The sequence below is a fragment of the Stomoxys calcitrans genome, chromosome 4 (genome assembly GCF_963082655.1).
Source record: "Stomoxys calcitrans chromosome 4, idStoCalc2.1, whole genome shotgun sequence".
Classification (NCBI taxonomy): domain Eukaryota; kingdom Metazoa; phylum Arthropoda; class Insecta; order Diptera; family Muscidae; genus Stomoxys; species Stomoxys calcitrans.
The window spans coordinates 107,304,289-107,324,423 of record NC_081555.1 but is presented as its reverse complement, the minus strand read 5'-3'; positions in this window follow the sequence as shown (position 1 = coordinate 107,324,423).

The following is a 20,135-nucleotide window of genomic DNA, read 5'->3' as shown; positions in this document are numbered from 1 at the left end:
CTTGTTTATCTTGGCGGCGTCATTAACACTATCGACCTGTTCGCAGAAAAGCTTTTAGGATTCACGTTTTGCCGCTCTGGTTATCTTATTGTATTCCTTAAAGTTCCGCTTTTTTTCACGACGTGCTCTGTTAAAAAGTCTGCGGACGCCTTTCCCAATATTGCGAATCTCCCCGGTCATCCAGGGTTTTTCTTGGGCTGATTTCCTTTCCCGAAGAGGACAACTATCTTCGAAGGACCTCACAAGTGCAGACGTAATCCTGTTGACATTTTCTTCAATGTCATCTATATTTCTTCTTCTATTTCTATTTTAGTTGTTATCCTCCTACCACAGCTGAAAATGTTTTTCTGATGTTCGCGGTAGGATTCGAAACCAAGCGTTCAGGGCCATAGACGGACACGCTACCTCAACGCTACGGTGGCCTCCCTGGCCTCCATGTCTTTCCTACAAGGGTTAAACACAATTGTGTTTAACCTTCTTAATAGTTGTCGTTTTTTTTTTTGCCTCAGTCAGCGATTGTTTATTAAAGAGTGAATCATTTGAGGGCGAAAAACCACATGTCTGTTTATTCCAATTTTTCCAAAATATTTATGGAGAAAATTTTAGTGTTAAGTTAGTACGTAACACAACAAAGTGTCTGATACTATGAAACCATTAATGTGTCTATGGGATATTTTTGCGATGTGTTTTAAGCACCTGCAATAAAATGAAATATAATTTTTTAAATATTTGTTGAAACACTTGAACATGAGCATGGGTTATAGGGTGGAATGAAGTTGTAAAAAAGTAATAAAAAAAAAACAACTATGAACATAATTTTATGAATTTCGCAAATATTTTGGAAGAACATTTCATTGAGTAACAACTATTGGTTTCCTAACCAATTTTAGATCAATGATGAGAAAACTGCGTATTTTAGTTCAATGATGTAATAGAAGGGCATTATTTAATAGGGGCCAAGAAGGTCTTGACAAAACTTAAATGGAAAATATCATGTTTTCCCTAGAAGTCAAATGAAAAGATCGATTTATACAGAAGAGTATTCCTACAATATTCCTACAAAAATAACAAAAAATTGTGAATTCTTTCAAAAGTTTGCTTGGATGTGATTATTATAACATAGCCTATCTTATGAAGTTTTGCATCCATTTTCAATTTGTTTCGAATTAAATACCGAAATCAGTTTGCCTCCCATTCCATCTCCATTGGTACATTAATAAGTTGGTTCTTCAGCTATTTATGTTTATGCATGCTACACTGTATCTGACTTTTCGTCTGTCTAACTGAACGTTGCCACTATGTTTTCTTTTATGCATGCAATGCCTGTTGTTGTTGTTCTTATTGTTTGTCTACACTTTCATTTGTTTGGCAAAGTGTTATGTGAAATTTTCCATATGGCCCCGCAACAAATCTCCAGAAACCAATACCACATTTATGGGGTTTTCAGAATATGGAGCAGACTACGAACATGAAGGATTTCGTTTCTATTTAGAATATGTGTATAAAATAGTTGGCACATTGTAATAGGTATGCTATTGAACTTTCCAAAAATATTTTTTTAAAAACTTGCCTCCAGTTGTATTAAATTTTTTACAGTTTTGGGTTCAACAACATCTAAATATTTATTTCTTTTGCTATTAGTAAAATTTTTCTTTTGCATAAAGAAATACTTCGCAAAAAATGTATATGATTATAAGAAAGAAATGTTACATTTGTTCCTTAATAGACATATAAGGAAATTTTATTGCTAAAGTTATGCCGCCCACGACTGTCACAGATCTCTCAACGAGATGGCTGAACAGTTCAAAATTCACCTGTTCTGGGTTCCGGACCCCAGAGATATTCCAGGGAATTGAAAAGCAGACGAGCTTGCGAGACTAGGAACTACCCTACACATTTCAGAGAAACTGGAATCTGTGGTTATGGCTCTAGCGACATATAACCTAAGTTTTCAGGACCAGGTCCGCAGATCAACGAAAGGTAGAACGGATATGTCACAAAGAGGGGGCTGTGAGCATTACAAAACTATGGATTGCCCAAAAAGTAATTGCTAATTTTTTAAAAGAAAGTAAATGCATTTTTAATAAAGCTTAGAATGAACTTTAATCAAATATAAATCATTACAAAACTATGGGTTGCCCAAAAAGTAATTGCGGATTTTTTAAAAGAAAGTAAATGCATTTTTAATAAAACTTAGAATGAACTTTAATCAAACATACTTTTTTACACTTTTCTAGAAAGAAAGCATCTTCCTTCTTCTGTTCCTGTGGTATCACAATGAACGAAAACTTCTAAATGAGTCTGATGACAGACTACCCCTTGAACCTAACCTTACCTATTCTTTTGCATGTTGGCCTGAAGTATTCTTGGCATGCCTGCTGTGTGCCTCATTTACACCTGAGGCAGGTAGTTGATGCGTCAAGGAGTTATTGGACTTCTTCATCTTGTGCCAACTCTTAAGTACTACTAAATGTTCCCATTAACATTCCAGCTGTCATATAAATCGATCTAGGTCTTGACTTCTTGAGCTTCTAGAGGGCGCAATTCCTATCCGATTGGAATGAAGGTTTGCACGACGTGTTTTGTTATGATATCCAACAACTGTGCCAAGTATGGTTTAAATCGGTCAATAAACTGATTTAGCTGCCATATAAACCGATCTGGGGACTTGACTTTTTGAGCTTCGAGAGGGCGCAATTCTTATCCGATTTGTGCCAAGTATGGTTTAAATCGGTCCATAACCTGATATAGCTGTCATATAAACCGATATTGGGTCTTGACTTCTTGAGCCTCTAGAGGGCAAAATTCTCATCCGATTGAAATGAAATTTTGCACGACGTGTTTCGCTACGACCTCCAACATTTGTGCTAAATTAGATTCAAGTCGGTCAGTAACCTGATATAGCTGCCATATAAACCGATTTTGGGTTTTGACTTCTTGAGCCTGTAAAGGGCTTGACCGATGTCATGATGTCCAACAACTGTGCCAAGTATGGTTCAAATCGGTCAATAACCTGATATAGCTGCCATATAAACCGATCTTGGGTCTTGACTTCTTGAGCCTCTAGAGGGCGGTATTCTTTTCCGATTTGAAAGAATGTGTCCACGAAATATTTCGTTATGATATCCAACAACTGTACCAAGTACGGTTCAAATCGGTCCATAACCTGATATAGCTGTCATATAAACCGATCTGGGATCTTGACTTCTTGAGCCTCTAGAGGGCGCAATTCTTATCCGATTTCAATGAAATTGTCCACTAAGTATTTTGTTATGATATCCAACATTTGTGCCAAGTATGGTTCAAATCGGTCCATAAGCTGATATAGCTGCCATATAAACATATCTTGAATCTTGACTTCTTGAGCTTCTAGAGGTCGCAGTTGCTAACCGATTTGGCTGAAATTTAGCATGACGTATTTTATTATGACTTTCAATAACTGTGCCAAATGAGGTTCAAATCGGTTTATAACCTGATATAGCTGCCAACAAACCGATCTTGAATCTTGACTTCTTGAGCCCCCTAGGGGGCGCAATTTTTATCCGATTGGAATTAAATTTTTCACGACGTGTTTCGCTATGACTTTCAACAACTGTGCCAAATTAGGGTCAAGTCGGTCAATAACCTGATATAGCTGCCATACAAACCGATCTTGGGTCTTGACTTCTTGAGCCACTAGAGGGCGCAATTCTTATCCGATTTGAATGAAATTATCCACGAAGTATTTTGTTATGATATCCAACAACTGTGCCAAGTATGGTTCAAATCGGTCCATAACCTGATATAGCTGCCATATAAACAGATCTGGGGATCTTGACTTCTTGAGCCTCTAGAGGTCCCAATTGTTATCCGATTTGCCTGAAATTTTGTACGACGGATCCTCTCATGACCATCAACATTCGTGTTTATTATGGTCTGAATCAGTCTATAGCCTGATACAGCTCCCATATAAATCGATCTCTCTATTTTACTATTTGAGCCCCCAAAGGGCGCAAACTTATTCGATTTGGCTGACATTTTACATAGGTTTCCAACATATTGGGTTGCCCAAAAAGTAATTACAGATTTTTTAAAAGAAAGTATTGGGTTGCCCAAAAAGTAATTGCGAATTTTTTTAAAAGAAAGTAAATGCATTTTTAATAAAACTTAGAATGAACTTTAATCAAATATACTTTTTTTACACTTTTTTTCTAAAGCAAGCTAAAAGTAACAGCTGATAACTGACAGAAGAAAGAATGCAATTACAGAGTCACAAGCTGTGAAAAAATTTGTCAACGCCGACTATATGAAAAATCCGCAATTACTTTTTGGGCAACCCAATAAATGCATTTTTAATAAATCTTAGAATGAACTTTAATCAAATATATAATTGCCATTTTGTTCGATAACCTTTTGCCATCTTTCTGGCAAATTTAGCATTCCACGCTCATAGAAATTCTGGCCTTTATTTGCAAAAAACTGAATCAAGTGCGATTTTATAGCCTCATCATTGCCGAAAGTTTTACTATTTAAGGAGTTCTGCAAAGATCGAAATAAATGGTAGTCTGATGGTGCAAGATCAGGGCTATATGGTGGATGCATCAAAAATTCCCAGCCAAGTTCACTCAGTTTTTGGCGAGTGACCAAAGATGTGTGCGGTCTAGCGTTGTTCTGGTGGAATATGACACCTTTACGATTGACCAATTCTGGTCGCTTCTCCTTGATGGCTGTATTCAATTTGTCCAATTGTTGACAGTAAACATCCGAATTAATCGTTTTGTTCCTTGGAAGCACCTCAAAATATACCACACCCTTCCAATCCCACCAAACAGACAGCATAACCTTCTTTTGGTGGATATCAGCTTTTGAAGTGGTTCGAGCTGGTTCACCATGCTTGGACCATGATCGTTTTCGACTAACGTTGTTGTAAACAATCCATTTTTCATCTCCAGTTATGATTCGTTTTAAAAACGGATCGAATTTATTCGCTTTAAGGTGCATATCACAAGCGTTGATTCTTCGGTTTGTTAAATGAATTTCTTTCAATACATGTGGTACCCATATTAAAATTGACGCCAAACAAACAAATGTAAACAAAATTTCGCGCACTTTTTTTCTAAAGCAAGCTAAAAGTAACAGCTGATAACTGACAGAAGAATGAATGCAATTACAGAGTCACAAGCCGTTTGAAAAATTTGTCAACGCCGACTATATTACTACTATATTACCGACAATTACTTTTTGGGCAACCAATATAATTCAATTGTGGTCCGAACCAGACCATATCTTAATATCGCTCTAATAGCAGAGCAAATCTTTTCTGTTATCCTTTTTTTTTTGCCTAAGAAGAGATGCCATGAAAAGAACTCGACAACTGTAGGGTATATAAGATTCGGCCCGGCCGAACTTAGCACGCTTTTACTTGTTTATGCTGATTCCGACGGTGTGCAGCATAACGACACCACTTGGAAGAGAAGTTTTAACATGGCAGGATACCTCACAAATGTGGCCAGCATTAGTGAGGGGATAACCACCGCTGAAAATTTTTCTGATGTATACGCCGGGATTTGAATCCAGGCGATCGCCGTCATAGGCGGACATAGGCTAACCTCTGCGCCACAGTCGCCCACACTCTTCTCACATTTAATGCATAGTCCCATTGCTTTTCTATCGGGTCCCTTGCATTCATATAAGGCTAGATGAACCAACCAAAAATTCTATTTAAGTCTAGAATGATAAATGCCATCAAAACGACACATTGCATAAAAACGTTTCTTAGGTTATTTTATAAATATTTTCCTTACCTTCAATAATAACCTACAACTGCAATGAAAACAATATTTAAAAAGTTTTGGCTAATGGCGCATCCGAATTCCATTGACAAACATAATTATTCAAAAAATTTCCTCATTAGCCATAAATTGGTCAGTAGAACAACAAAGCCATTTGTGTGTTGCCCGTTTGCATCACTTTCTATGTTTACAGTTTAATTAGACCTTTTATGTCTCCAACAAATACAACAACTGCAGTGTCAGTATCCAAAAATGTTTTTTTTTTGGACAGCCAAAAATTTTAACATTAAAAAAAATGCCAAGAATTTCATAGAAAACAAATAACAAATTTCTTTAATTTGTGTACGCTTTCATTGAAGTTCACCGCAAAAACCATAACAGATTTTTATTTTTGTATGGCTCACGAGCTAAGCTATAAATTTCAAACCGAAACTATAAAATAAAACGGATTTTCTAAAGAAATGAAATTGTGTGTTCACCTTTATCCCTCTCCCTCAGCGTAGAAAAAGAAAAAATATTAAGCCAACACGTTAAAGAACGACAAACACCAATTTATGTTATTGGCCAAGTTTAAGTCATAAGCGGAAGTTGCACCAAAAACACCAATATGGCCATAACTAACCAACAACAACAATCAAACAATGCTTTTAAAAGAGTGACGAAAAATTTAACAGCAATGAAACAAATTTGAATGAAAGCCAAAAATGTTTTTTTTTTATTAGACATTGAACAAACAGTCAAAAACCAGACATACACACAGACAGACAGACAGAAAACTAAGCAAAAACATTTGCAGCATTTAATTAAATGGTCAACACAATTGGCCAACAAATCCCGATTTGGCAGTGGCGTTGTTTGTCTACAAAATTAAATCCCCCAAAAAAAAAAAAAAAACAAAAACACTGGAAACCCCACACCCATGCCTTGTGTGGCACCATGATTAGATGATATGCTTGTCGATGGCCCTAATAATTGGCCAAAATTTATTGTTAAACTGTCAATCAACTTTGATGTTGTAGACGCCACATTGCCTTAGAATAATATTGTTAACAGTGGGTCAGTGACTATAGAAGCAGAAATGTAGAAAGTCACATCCCGGCGAAAAGGCATGAAAAGAAAGAAAAAAAAATCAAAACTGTTACCTTGAGAAAAAAATCAAAAGTTTTAAATTAAAGTTTTTTTACAAAAAATTTTCAAAAATGAGCATTGAGTTTGGGCACATCCTCAGAGAAAATGTTAATCTTCTTCCTACACTCCAAGACTGTTCGTAACCTAACCGTCCTGGTTTATTGCCCTGATCGCCAGTTTACTGCCTGTAAACACTCGACGTCCTCGCGTTGACGACCTCGCGCATTCCGAGCTCACCCGAATCTCCGCCTACCGGATCGTATTATGGTCAGGCGGTCGAAAACAGATCTCAGTCCCTGGATTCTCAATATAGACCCCCAGGCCCACTCAGTCCTCTAGCTTTGATCCATCTGTGTAACATGATCTTCCAGATGACAATGCATGGGTTCCAAGACTGTGCCTCTGGTAACAGGGTCTCGCAGCCGACCTCAAGTGTCGTCTCAGGCATTCGATCGGAAACAATTGACGCGATGAACGCAAAATGAAACAAAAATTCTTTTATTTATAATATGGCTCAGGTTAAAAATGTTTTCACAGACTTTTTCATAATTTTTATACCCACCACCGACGGATGGGGGTATATTCATTTTGTCATTCCGTTTGCAACACATCGAAATATCCATTTCCGACCCTATAAAGTATATATATTCTTGATCAGCGTAAAAATCTAAGACGATCTAGACATGTCCGTCCGTCTGTCTGTTGAAATCACGCTACAGTCTCCAAAAATAGAGATATTGAGCTGAAACTTTGCACAGAATCTTTTTTTGTCCATAAGCAGGTTAAGTTCGAAGATGGGCTATATCGGACTATATCTTGATATAGCCCCCAGGCCCATAAGAGCCACATTTATTATACGATTTTGCTGAAATTTGGGACAAAGAGTTGTCTTAGGCCCTTCGGCACCCTCCGTCAATATGGCTCAGATCGGTCCAGAGTTGGATATAACTGCCATATAGACCGATCCTCTAATTGAGGTTCTCAGGCCCATAAGAGCCACATTTATTATCCGATTTTGCTGAAATTTGGGACAAAGAGTTGTCTAGGCCCTTCGACATCCTCCGTCAATATGGCTCAGATCGGTCCAGAGTTGGATATAGATGCCATATAGACGGATCCTTCAATTTAGGGTCTTAGGTCCATAAAAGCCACATTTATTTTCTGATTTTGCTGAAATTTGGGACAGTAAGTTGTCTAAGACCCTTCGACATCCTTTGTCAATTTGGCTCAGATCGGTCCAGATTTGGATATAGCTGCCATATAGACCGATCCTCCGATCTGAGGTCTAAGGCCCATAAAAGCCACATTTATTATACGATTTTGTTGAAATTTGGGACATTGTGTTGTCTTAGACCCTCCGAAGTCATTCGTCAATTTGGCTCAGATCGGTCCAGATTTGGATATAGCTGCCATATAGACCGATCCTCCGATTTAGGGTTTTAGGCCCATAAAAGCCACATTTGTTATCCGATTTAGCTGAAATTTGGGGCAGTGAGTTATGTTAGGGCGTTCAGCATTCTTCGTCAATTTGGCCAAGATCGGTCCAGATTTGGATATAGCTGCCATATAGACCGACCCTCCGATTTAGGGTCTAGGCCCATAAAAGACACATTTATTATCCGATTTTGCTGCAATTTGGGACAGTGAGTTGTGTCAGGCCATTCGACATCCTTCGTCAATTTCGTTCAGATCGGGCCAGATTTGGATATAGCTGCCATATAGACCGATCCTCCGATTAAGGGTCTTAGGCCCATAAAAGGCGCATTTATTGTCCGATGTCCCCGAAATTTGGGACTGTAAGTTAAGTTAAGCCCCTTGACATACTTCTGCATTATCGCACAGATCGGTTTAGATTTGGATATAGACCGATCTCTCGGTTTTAGATTTTGGGGCCATAAAAAGCGCATTTATTGTCCGATGTTGCCAAAATTTGGGACAAGGAGTTAAGTTAAGCCCCTCCACATATTTCTGCAAGTTGGTCTAGATCGGTTCAGATTTGGATATAGCTGCCATATAGACCAATCTCTCGATTTAAAGTCTTGGCCCAATAAAAGGCGCATTTTAATCCGATTGCACTGAAATTTGACACTGACTTATGTTATGCTTTTCGACATACGTGTCGTATATAGTTCAGATCGGTTTATTTTTAGATATAACTACTAAAAGGACCAATATTTTGTTATATGCAGTTGAACAATGACTTTTAATTTATTAGTATTTGGTCCAAACCGGAACATATGTTGATATAGCTGCTATGGGGCATAAGGTGTCAGTTTTGCACCGGATTTTGACAAAAGGTGGTTTGCATATATACCCGAGGTGGTGGGTATCCAAAGTTCGGCCCGGCCGAACTTAACGCCTTTTTACTTGTTTTATTTGAGTAATCGCTATGGATTCTGAACTTTATACCCGCCTTAAGGCGAATCTTTAAAAATTTTCACTTTTCGAGTTTTACATAGGCACTCGATCGATCTGCTCAACATACTGACTAGTGTTTGCTCAGTCAAAATATAAGAAAACATGTGCCAATGTGTCTATACCAGTGACAAACACATATTGGGAATTATTTGCTGACCCATGGGCTTGCTTGGGACTATAGCCTTATGTACGTACACAGTAATGTGCTATGGTGTGAGTATTTTTGTCCATCACTGGGGAGAGTCACAAGAGATTAATTATTGGTCCCTTAAACGAATAATCGTTTGCGGTTATCGAAATACTTTTGCCATTGAAGTGTTTTTGGTTTAACAACAAACAATCTTTTTATCATAACCGAAGCTGCTAAAGGGTTTCCAATGAACAAAGTTAATTAACTTCAATAGTTTGATATGATTCGTTACAATAAAAGAAAAACTTCGTAATGGTAATAGGCCCAGCATTAGACAAATGACACCGGCCGACACGGGATAACTGTGATCACCACACACAAGCTGGAACTATGGGTCCACAATCCGCATGAAGGTCTAATTCTTCAACAACAACCTTAATTGTGCCTATGCCCCGACTGAAGACAAGGTCGTACAGACCAAAGATATTTTCTACGAGCGCCTAAAGAGAGAATACAACCGCTGCCCCCCGTCCATGATTCTAAAATCGTTCTGGGAGTTTTTTATGCGAAAATTTGGATGGAAAATATCTTTGGTCCAACAGTTGGGAAATTTAGCTTCTACGAGATAACGTCCGATCCGAAATTAGCATCACCAGCTTCCGACATCGATCTCGATCAAAACACGATTAACCATATAGACCCAGTCGTGATAAATGGAAGGCACTGAATTCTCGAATCGATCGCAGGTCTAGATTGATTCGAGAAGCGAACATTAATTCGTTTCACTTCCTTGTTGTGGCAAAGGTTCACACCCGTTTGAGCATGGCGAGAAAATGGTAAGCGTGTTCAACTTTGAACCGACCTCCGACTCCGCAGCCCTGGTATACACCCATCCTATGGTGGTAGGTATAATGACCGATCTGTGTTGATGAAGAATACAGACGCCGTATGAACTACAAACCACAAAATAGAACGGATGCGTAGGCCAGGTCCTGATGCCAGAATGAATGGAAACATGTAAAACCGTGCTAAGGAATCCAATGGATTCCGCTAAAAATGTGCCCATATTAACTGAGTTGGTATTTGAATTATTTTGGTCTCAAGAAGTCATATCGGGATATCGGTACTTAGGGAGGCCTATATCACCAAATTGACTGATTCGGATAAAACTTGGCACTAATGTTGTAAAGCATAAGATAGGTTTTTGGGCCAAATTTCAGCCGAAACAGGTGAGAATTAGGGTTTTTAAGGGCTGAAGAAGTCAAATCAGGGAATCGGTTTATATGGGGGCTATATCTGTTTATAGACCGATTCGGATCATACTTGGCATGGCTGTTGGAAGTTATAACAGATGTCTGTTCCAAATTTCAGTCAAATAGGATGAAAATTGAAGCTGCTAAGGGCTCAAGAAGTCAAATCCTGGAATCGGTTGTTAGGGGGCTATATCTGCTTATAGACCGATTCGGATTATACTTGGCATGGATGTTGTAAGTCATAACTCAAGTCTTCGTTCCAAATTTCAGCGAAGTCGGATGAAAATTCAGACTTCTAGGGGTTCAAGACGTCAAATGGAGTGGGGTCCGTTTATATGTGGGCTATATTCAAATCTGAACCGATATGGTCCCTTTGCAATCCCCAACCTACATTAATATGAAGTATCAGTGCAAAATTTCAAGCGGCTATCTTTGCGAATTCGGCCGCTATCGTTATTTCGACAGACGGACGGACATTGGGTCGCAGATCAATATTTCGAGGTGTTATAAACAGAATGACTAGATTAGTGCACCCCCATCCTATGGTGGTGGGTATAAAAAACGTCGATAGAAAAACGTATACAACCTATTTAGGTCTATATCGGAACTGTGCCGCCAAGACACTGCTTGGGCCGAGGAACTCCTTGATATGAGTGCAGTCCCCTGTTCCTAAATGGAATGTTCATGGGAAATTGTTTAGTTAGTTTAGAATGGTATTGCGAAAAATGCGAAGGCGATCGAATATGAAAGGAGGGCCTCTTCCACTGCGAGCGAACATGAGTGTCGGTCTTACACCTTTTTTAACTACTGAACATAGTAGAGGGGTTTGTCAGTGTGGCGTCGGGGGCGAAGTAGAAATCTATACATACATCTATACATAGATGCCGAACTGTCAGAACCTCTGGCCTACCGTCAACGGAAGAAGATTTAAGGAACCGCTGGCCTTTGGTAAGAGGTCACTGAACACTACTATGGGAGCTGTAATCGTTCTCTGGGTGATTATTCATATGACTGCTCAAATAGGAATCCGGTCAAAATATAACTGTGAAAGCTATTTTGATGACAGGAAGAGACGATAGAGCACTTGGTTTCTTCATGTACGGCTCCGCAGGGCCACACGCTTTCCATATTGGGGAGGGAGTTTTTCTCCGATATGGACTAACTTAGAGATGTGTCTATTGGTCGTCTGCTCCGTTTCGTGGATCACAAGTCAAAACAGTGTATTTGTCCCATTGCTTTGTCGTTTCTTTTCTTGAATAATTGTTCCCATTGGAATCTCCTAAAGCTATTTTAATGTCATGGTGAGCATAGCATGCTTGTGTTCCCTCTAGGCGCTCGTAGAAAATTTCTATAGCCTGAGGAGCACTAAAAGACGGATGTTAAACAAATTGACTCTACACCGCATCCTCCTCGATGGAGGATGCTATTGGAGACAGCATGTCTAGCAAAATCCCTGCTCTCGGTACAGAGAACGATGACTTAGGGTCATATCATTCTACCGGACAGTGGCGGAGCCCGCAACCCTTGTAAAAGCCGAAATGGTTCCGACAGACCTACAGGCCATGGAGCGAGCTAGACTCTACACCGCGAAGTGAAACACCCAGAGAGGACAGGGTGAGATCATATACGGGTCAGACGAGAGGAGACTATCGAGAGATGGCAACGAAGGTGGACAAATGAGAATCGGGCCAGGTGGACCCGACGACTAATAACCGGTGTACGAATGTGGAGAGACGTCAATTACTACGTCACACGGCTGTTGACACGCCGGAAATATCTGCTTGGAATGGGCAAATTCTACTCAAGCAGTTGCGTTTATGAGGAGCTAGAAGTTGCAGACGATGCACAAAAGGCTATATGAAAGGCTTTCAGAAATATTTTCATACCGATATACAAAGTTTGCATTTATTCCATTTCTTACTTTACCCATTTTTATCATCATTCCAATCTTTCGATATCAAACTCGTGACTTACCTTTTCATTTATCTTCTTTTACAGATTTCCTCATAAAAATTGAACTACAAATCTTGTCCGCACTGAAACCATACGTCAACGCCCCACCCTGGTAAGTACATTTGTATATGAGTTAAGTCGAATATTGATGTAACAAATAAATTACAAAAGTAAATAAATCACGTAGATACATTTAATAATAAACAGCCAAAATGTGATGTTAATGATTTACATGAAAGTAATAACCACAAATATTATAATTTCATAGTTTTCACGTTTCATTCATGGATTTTATGATGTCACTCAATAAGTTTGTTTAACTTTTTAGCTTCCAAATCAAAGATTAGTCAGTTTCATCGACATTCACACCCCATAACGTTGTGTACGAAATGCTTCTTTTGTGTAAATAAAAAATTTATGTTTTACACACAACAAGTGAATGCAAATAAATATTTTCCTTGAAAAGAATTTATGTATACAAATTCATATTCATACATCGATATAGCTATACATGCTTACCTTAGAATGAGGAAAACTTCCAAAAATTTGCTACAAAAAATAGCAAGGCATTGTAATTTTGGTAAATATCAACATAACGATTGGGAAAGAAGCCCAAATAAAATAAAATAAAATAAAATAAAATAAAATAAAATAAAATAAAATAAAATAAAATAAAATAAATAAAATAAAATAAAATAAAATAAAATAAAATAAAATAAAATAAAATAAAATAAAAATAAAATAAAATAAAATAAAATAAAATAAAATAAAATAAAATAAAATAAAATAAAATAAAATAAAATAAAATAAAATAAAATAAAATAAAATAAAATAAAATAAAATAAAATAAAATAAAATAAAATAAAATAAAATAAAATAAAATAAAATAAAATAAAATAAAATAAAATAAAATAAAATAAAGTAAAATAAAATAAAATAAAATAAACAGGTGATGCTAAGGGCAAGTGGATATGCAGCTAGACGACATAGGGATAGGGATCCGACTAAATACGAAGCTGACCTATGCAGAGCAAATTCGGCATGTGACAACAAACGTCGCGAGGATAACGGTGCACCTCGCCCGACAGACGGCAAACATAGGTGGACCTCTTTCGAGCAGGCGCAGACTCTTAATGAAGGCATGCAAAAGCATCCTCCTCTATGTTGAGGATGCTATTGCAGACAGCATGCCCAGCGAAATCCCAGCTCTCGGTACAGAGGACGGTGACTCTTAGGGTCATATCATCCTACCGGACAGTGGCGAAGCCCGCAACGCTTTTTAAAGCCGAAATGGTTCCGACAGAACTATAAACCATGGAGCGAGGTAGGCTCTACACCGCATCCTCCTCTATGGAGGATGCTATTGAAGACAGCATGCCTAGCGAAATCCCTGCTCTCGGTACAGAGGACGGTGACTCTTAGGGTCATATCATCCTACCGGACAGTGGCAGAGTCCGCAGCCCTTGTAAACGCCGAAATGGTTCCGACAGACCTATAGGCTCTATACCGCATCCTCCTCTATGTAGGATGCTATTGAAGACAGCATGCCTAGCGAAATACCTGCTCTCGGTACAGAGGACGGTCCTCTGTAGCATATAAAGGTCGCTACTCTTATCCGATTGGAATGAATTTTTGCATGATGACTTTCTATGACCTCTAACAAATTAAGTTAGTATGGTTTTAATCGGTGCAAAATCGAATATAGCTTCCACATAAATCGGTATGCCGAATAAAATTCTTCAGCTTGGAAAGCCCAGATTTCTTATTCGATTTGGCAAATTTTTATACAATGAATTTTCCTATGGCCTCTAACAGAGGTAAAGTTCTAATCGGCCCAAGACCTGGTATAGCTCCCATATTGACCGATCGTCCGAATAGGATTTTGAGCCTCTATAGGGGCCAATTCTTACATGATTTGATATACATTTTGCACGAAGATTTTTCCTATGACCTCCAACAGATGTATCAAGTATGGTTTTAATCGGTTCAAAACCTGATATAGTTCCCTAATAAACCGATCTCCGATTTAGTCATTCCGTTTGCAACACATCGAAATATAAATTCCCTACCCTATAAAGAATTTATATTTCGGATAGTCCTAAAACTCTAAGACGAGTTAACGATGTCCGTGTATCTGTCCGTCTATCCGTCTGTTGTAATCACTCTTTATCCTTCAAAAATTGAGATATTGATCTAAAATTTGGCACAGATACGTCAATTCAATGCTGGTTAAGTTCTCGAACGGACCAAATCGGACCATATTTGGATATAGCTGCTATAAAGACCAATCTGCCGATAAAAGGTCTAAAGCTCATAGTGCTTTATTTTTTCTCCGATTGCACTGAAATTTGAAACAGTGAGTACTTTTAGGCCTTCCGCCATCTGACCTAACCATGGATTAGATCGGACTATTTAAAGATATAGTTGCCATATAGACCGATCTCCCGATAAAAAGTCTGAAGCCCATAAAAGCTTTATTTTTTATCCGCTTTTGTTGAAATTTTATAAAAAGTGATTTGTTTTGAGCCTCCTGATATCCGACCTTGATATGGTTCAGACCGGACTATATTTAGATATAGCTGCCGTATAGACCGATTTGCCGATAAGGGGCCCATAAAAGCTTTAATTTTTCTCCGATTTCGCTGAAATTGTAAACAGTGAGTTGCTTAATGCCTCCATTCATCTGACCCAAATATAGTTCAGATCAGAATATATTTAGATGTAGCTGCCATATAGACCGATCTGCTGATAAAGGGTCTGAAGCCCATAAAACATGCATTTATTACCCAATTTCGCTGAAATTTGAAACTGTGAGTTGTTTTGAGCCTCCCGATAATCGACCTTAATATAATAAAGATCGGACTATATTTAGATATAGCTGCCATATAGACCGATCCGCCGATAAAGGGTCTGAAGCCCATAAAAGCTTTATTTTTTATCCGATTTCGTTAAAATTTGACACACTGAATTGTGTTAAGCCTCCCGACATCCGCCCCAAATATGTTTAAGTCCAAAATGTATGTAGATATAGCTGTCATATACACCGATCTTCCAATTTAGGGTCTTAATCCCATAAAAAGCTGATTTATTGTCTGACAATGTTACTTCTATATCTGTTCTCGGGACCTACGGATATAGTAGTGGAGTTATAATAAAAAGGATGATTATTATATCCTTGTTTAATTTGGTCCAGATCGGTCCAGATTTGCTTATAGGTGCCATATAGAACGATCTCTCGATTAAAAATCTTGGCCCTAAAAAGCGCATTTATTATCCGATTTCGTTGAAATTTGACACAGTGACTTACGTAAGGCTTCTCGACATCCGTGTCCTATATAATTCAGATCGGTTTATATTTGGATATAGCTGCCAAAAAGACCATTATTGTGTACTACAAAATTGAAAGGTGACTTATATTTGTTAGTACACTTAATGCCCGTGCCGTATTTGGGCGCATAAGTTATCCAATTATCACCGGATTATGACGAAAGGGGGTTCCAAATTTCAGCCCGGCCTTACTTTATTCCTTTTTATTTGTTTTTTTTTTTTTTGTTTCTGCCAATAAAGAGAAACCATGCAAAGAACTTCACAAATGCCACCAATGGTTGACGGTATGCAAGATTCGGCCTAGCCGTACTTACCACGCTTTAACCTGTTATTAGACATCTGTTACATATTACAGTTGCAAACTAAATCAATAATACAACCTCGTATAAATATCTTCAGAATGACGTACATTGTACGTTTTATTTATTTTCATGAGTTTAATATGTTTCTATATTCCACAAATCATTCTTATGTTTACCTTGTGGGCAGGGTGGTTGTAAGAAACCATTGAGGAACACTTTATTGCTTCTCTATCTGCTTCCACCTCCTCTTATATCTCTCTCATACAGTAATTTATCCCAAGAAATTATATACACATATGTTTCATTTTGGCAAAACTTTTTGTGGATTCGTTCCTCTACATTAAGCTGCCTTTACTTGGGAGCAATAGTATTTACATGGAAACTTTTTCCAATTTTAGAAAATAGAACTGCCAGTTGTTGCACGGGAAAAGAATGCATCATCGCGTGTTTTGGTATGTAGTTCAACTTATTTTTAAACTTTTCACCTACATGTGGCACTCTATTTTTGGCTTAATTTCGAACTGCAGTTTTTGGGAATTGGTTTTTTATACAATTTTTTGTTTAATTTACCATTTAAGCGCAGCATGTGATTCTGTTGTTGTTTAGATAATGATGATGGCCACAAAGTGCGGCAAAACGCCCATTTCCGCTGCCACTTCATATCGATCATTGGAAAGTGTATGAAACGAAATAACATAGGCGGTGGATGAGAATATGAGACTCCTCTTAGAAATTCTACCTTTGTTTACCATTTATCTGTAAGTGTTGTAAAAAAACTTAAATTATAGTACTTTACCTCCACCCAATGCCCTAGTTTTGATTCAGTTGTTCTAAGAGATGGATGAAGATGTAATTTTTGGATGAAATAACAGAAAAAATATGTTGGAGTTGAGTAGGAATCCCACATAAATTAGGGGTGGGGGATCCTCATTCTCAAATTTGGGGTTTTAGTAAATTTATAGAACAGTGGGCCATGGCAAATTCCGTAAAAATCATAATCAATTTTCCAACTTTTTAAGTAAACATTCCCTTAGGTGAAAGATATTTTCCTTAATATTAGGATTTTTTATTTTAAATGATAGGTCAATAAATCCTTTACTTTATGTCTTGTTACTAAAGACGAAAATCTCTAATAACGGTCAAAATAGGTGATCCTCATACTACAATCCAACCAGAACGTTATGGGACTCAAATTTGAAGCAGAGAAAAAACTGCTATCGATATATCGGAACAAGCGGATCACCAGCGAGTATGTAGACTGATCAGAACAATATGGATTATTGGGTATAAATCCAATATCAAAATTATTACCCGATTTCGCGGAAATTCGAAATGGTGAGAGTTTTTAAGCCTCCCGACATCCGACCTAAATATGATTCAGATCAGACTATATTTGGATATAGCTGCCATATAGACTGATCTGCCCATAAAGGGTTCTGAAGCCCATTAAAGCTTTATTTATTACCCGATTTTGCTGAAATTTGAAAAAGTGAGTTGTTTTAAGCCTCCCAATGTCCGACTCAAATATAGTTCAAATCGGAATATATTTATATATAGCTGCCATATAGACCGATCTGCCGATAAAGGGTCTGATGCCCATAAAAGCTTTATTTTTACCCGATTTCGTTGAAATTTGAAACAGTGAACTGCTTAAGCCTCGCGACATCAGGCTTAAATATGGTTCAGATTGGACTATATGCTAGATATATCTGCCATATGGACCAATCTGCCGATTAAGAGTCTGGAACCCATAAAATCTGCATTTATGGTTCAGATCGGACAATATTAACATAAAGCTTTCATATAGACAGATATGCCGATTAAGGGTCTGACGCCCATAAAAGATTTAATCATTATCCGATTTCACCGAAATGTAAATCAGTGATTTGGTTTAAGCCTCCAGCCATCTGACCCAGATACTGTAAAGGTCGGACAATATTTAGATATAGCTGGCATATATACGCAGATTAAGTTCTTTAACGGGCCAAATCGGCCCACATTTGAATATAGCTGCCATATAGACCTATCTGCTAATATGGGGCCTTTGGCCCATAAAAGCCAAATTTATTATTACCAGCTGCACACTGGTCCCCTCACAAAAATGAATTTTTGAATATTCGAAAATTTGAAAATTCGAATTTGAATTTTGAAAATTCGATAGTCCATGGATTATTTGGAATTAAGTCTGATACGGTTTAGAAACTAGGCTTGATAAACTGTTGTTTGATACCGGTTTCATGGTCCAAAGTATTTTAATTTTTGCACAGTGGTCCACACAAAAATGATTTTTCGAATATTGTGCCTGATTTTTCCAAGTTTTCCCCAAATTCGATAGAGTAATGATTATTTGGAATTAAAACTGACATGGATTAAAAACTAAGCTTCATACGGTGCTGTTTGAGGTCGGTCTCATCGACGCAAGTATTTTAATTTTTGCGTAGTTTTAAAATCTGCTTTATGTTGTTTGTACCTATTATGGATATTGACGGTACCAAATTTTACTAAAGACTAGCCGAACAGGGCCCGCACCGCTGCGCCTTCTTTAACTCTCTAATATCTTGTTAGGGTTGGAATACTTCGCCCTGAATGTGTATAACAAATTCGTGCCACTATAGCCTATGTCCGTCTATAACACTAAATGCTTGCGCTCTAATCTGGGCGATAATGTCGGACTTGGCCCTTCATGTAAATATACGCTTCGTACTCTATTTTCAAACACATTTTATATGAGCCCCATAATGGCATGATCTGTAAATAAATTCTGTTTGAGGGTGGGGTGAACCCCAGGGACTTTGTCCCGAAAAGTGGGTATCAATTTCGCGAAAATCAATCAATTTAAACATCAAATAGCTTTTATATAATAGGCAAGTGTTTTCGGGTGGGGCAGTTCCCCAAACACATGGCTTTTCAATTGGATATCAAATTCGCTTTTTTCTCCCAAGCACCTTCCGTTTGAGCTCTATATTGTCGTGATTGGTCTATATACCCATTTGGCGGGTTTTGGACGCCCCGGGCACCCAACCCAAACAATAGAAACCATGTTTTGTGAGAGTGCAAAAAAAAAAAATTCGAACGAATCGCATTACCAATCTCCGAGATCTGGTGGTTTTGAAAAGTATGATAATGAGAAGTGCTTTTTAGGGGAGGGATGACACTCAGACATTTCGACTCAAATATGGATATAAAATTCGTTTTCTACTCTCAAATACGTTTCATCTGAGTCCCATATTGTCATAATGGGTCAATCAACCTATTAGACTTATTTTTGGAAGCAAAAGCGCCTCTTAGACTTGAACACAAATTTTAATGTCATATTCGTAATCTACTCCCAAATACCTTTTATTTGAGTCCAATATACACATAGTCGGCTAATATGCACATTTGGGCGTACTTGGGGTGGGGCTACCTCCCATTGGACCCTTTGGACATTGGACTTGGACCTAATTTATTATGCCATATTTATAATCTACTGTCGAATACTTTTCACTTGAGGCCCATATTGAAATGAACGTCGAATATATCTGTTTAGGGGAGTTTTTGGGTTGGAGATGCCCGCTGGATACTTGGACCCAAATTTTAATTCTCGTCTTCAATAGCTTTCATTTGAAACCCATATTGTACCTATCGGTCCACTTTTGGTTTTGGACGGCGTTGTTGGGGTAAGGGGGAGGGACCGCCCCCATCCGATATTTAAAAATTATACAGCCTATGTTTCCTTCCAGACAAACTTACACAATCTGTGAAAATTTTAAGAAAATCGGTTCAGCTATTTTGATTCTACGGAACAAACAAAAAACCAAGTCCCATATACAATAGTCATGATGGGTCATATGCCCATTTAAGGCGTTTTGGA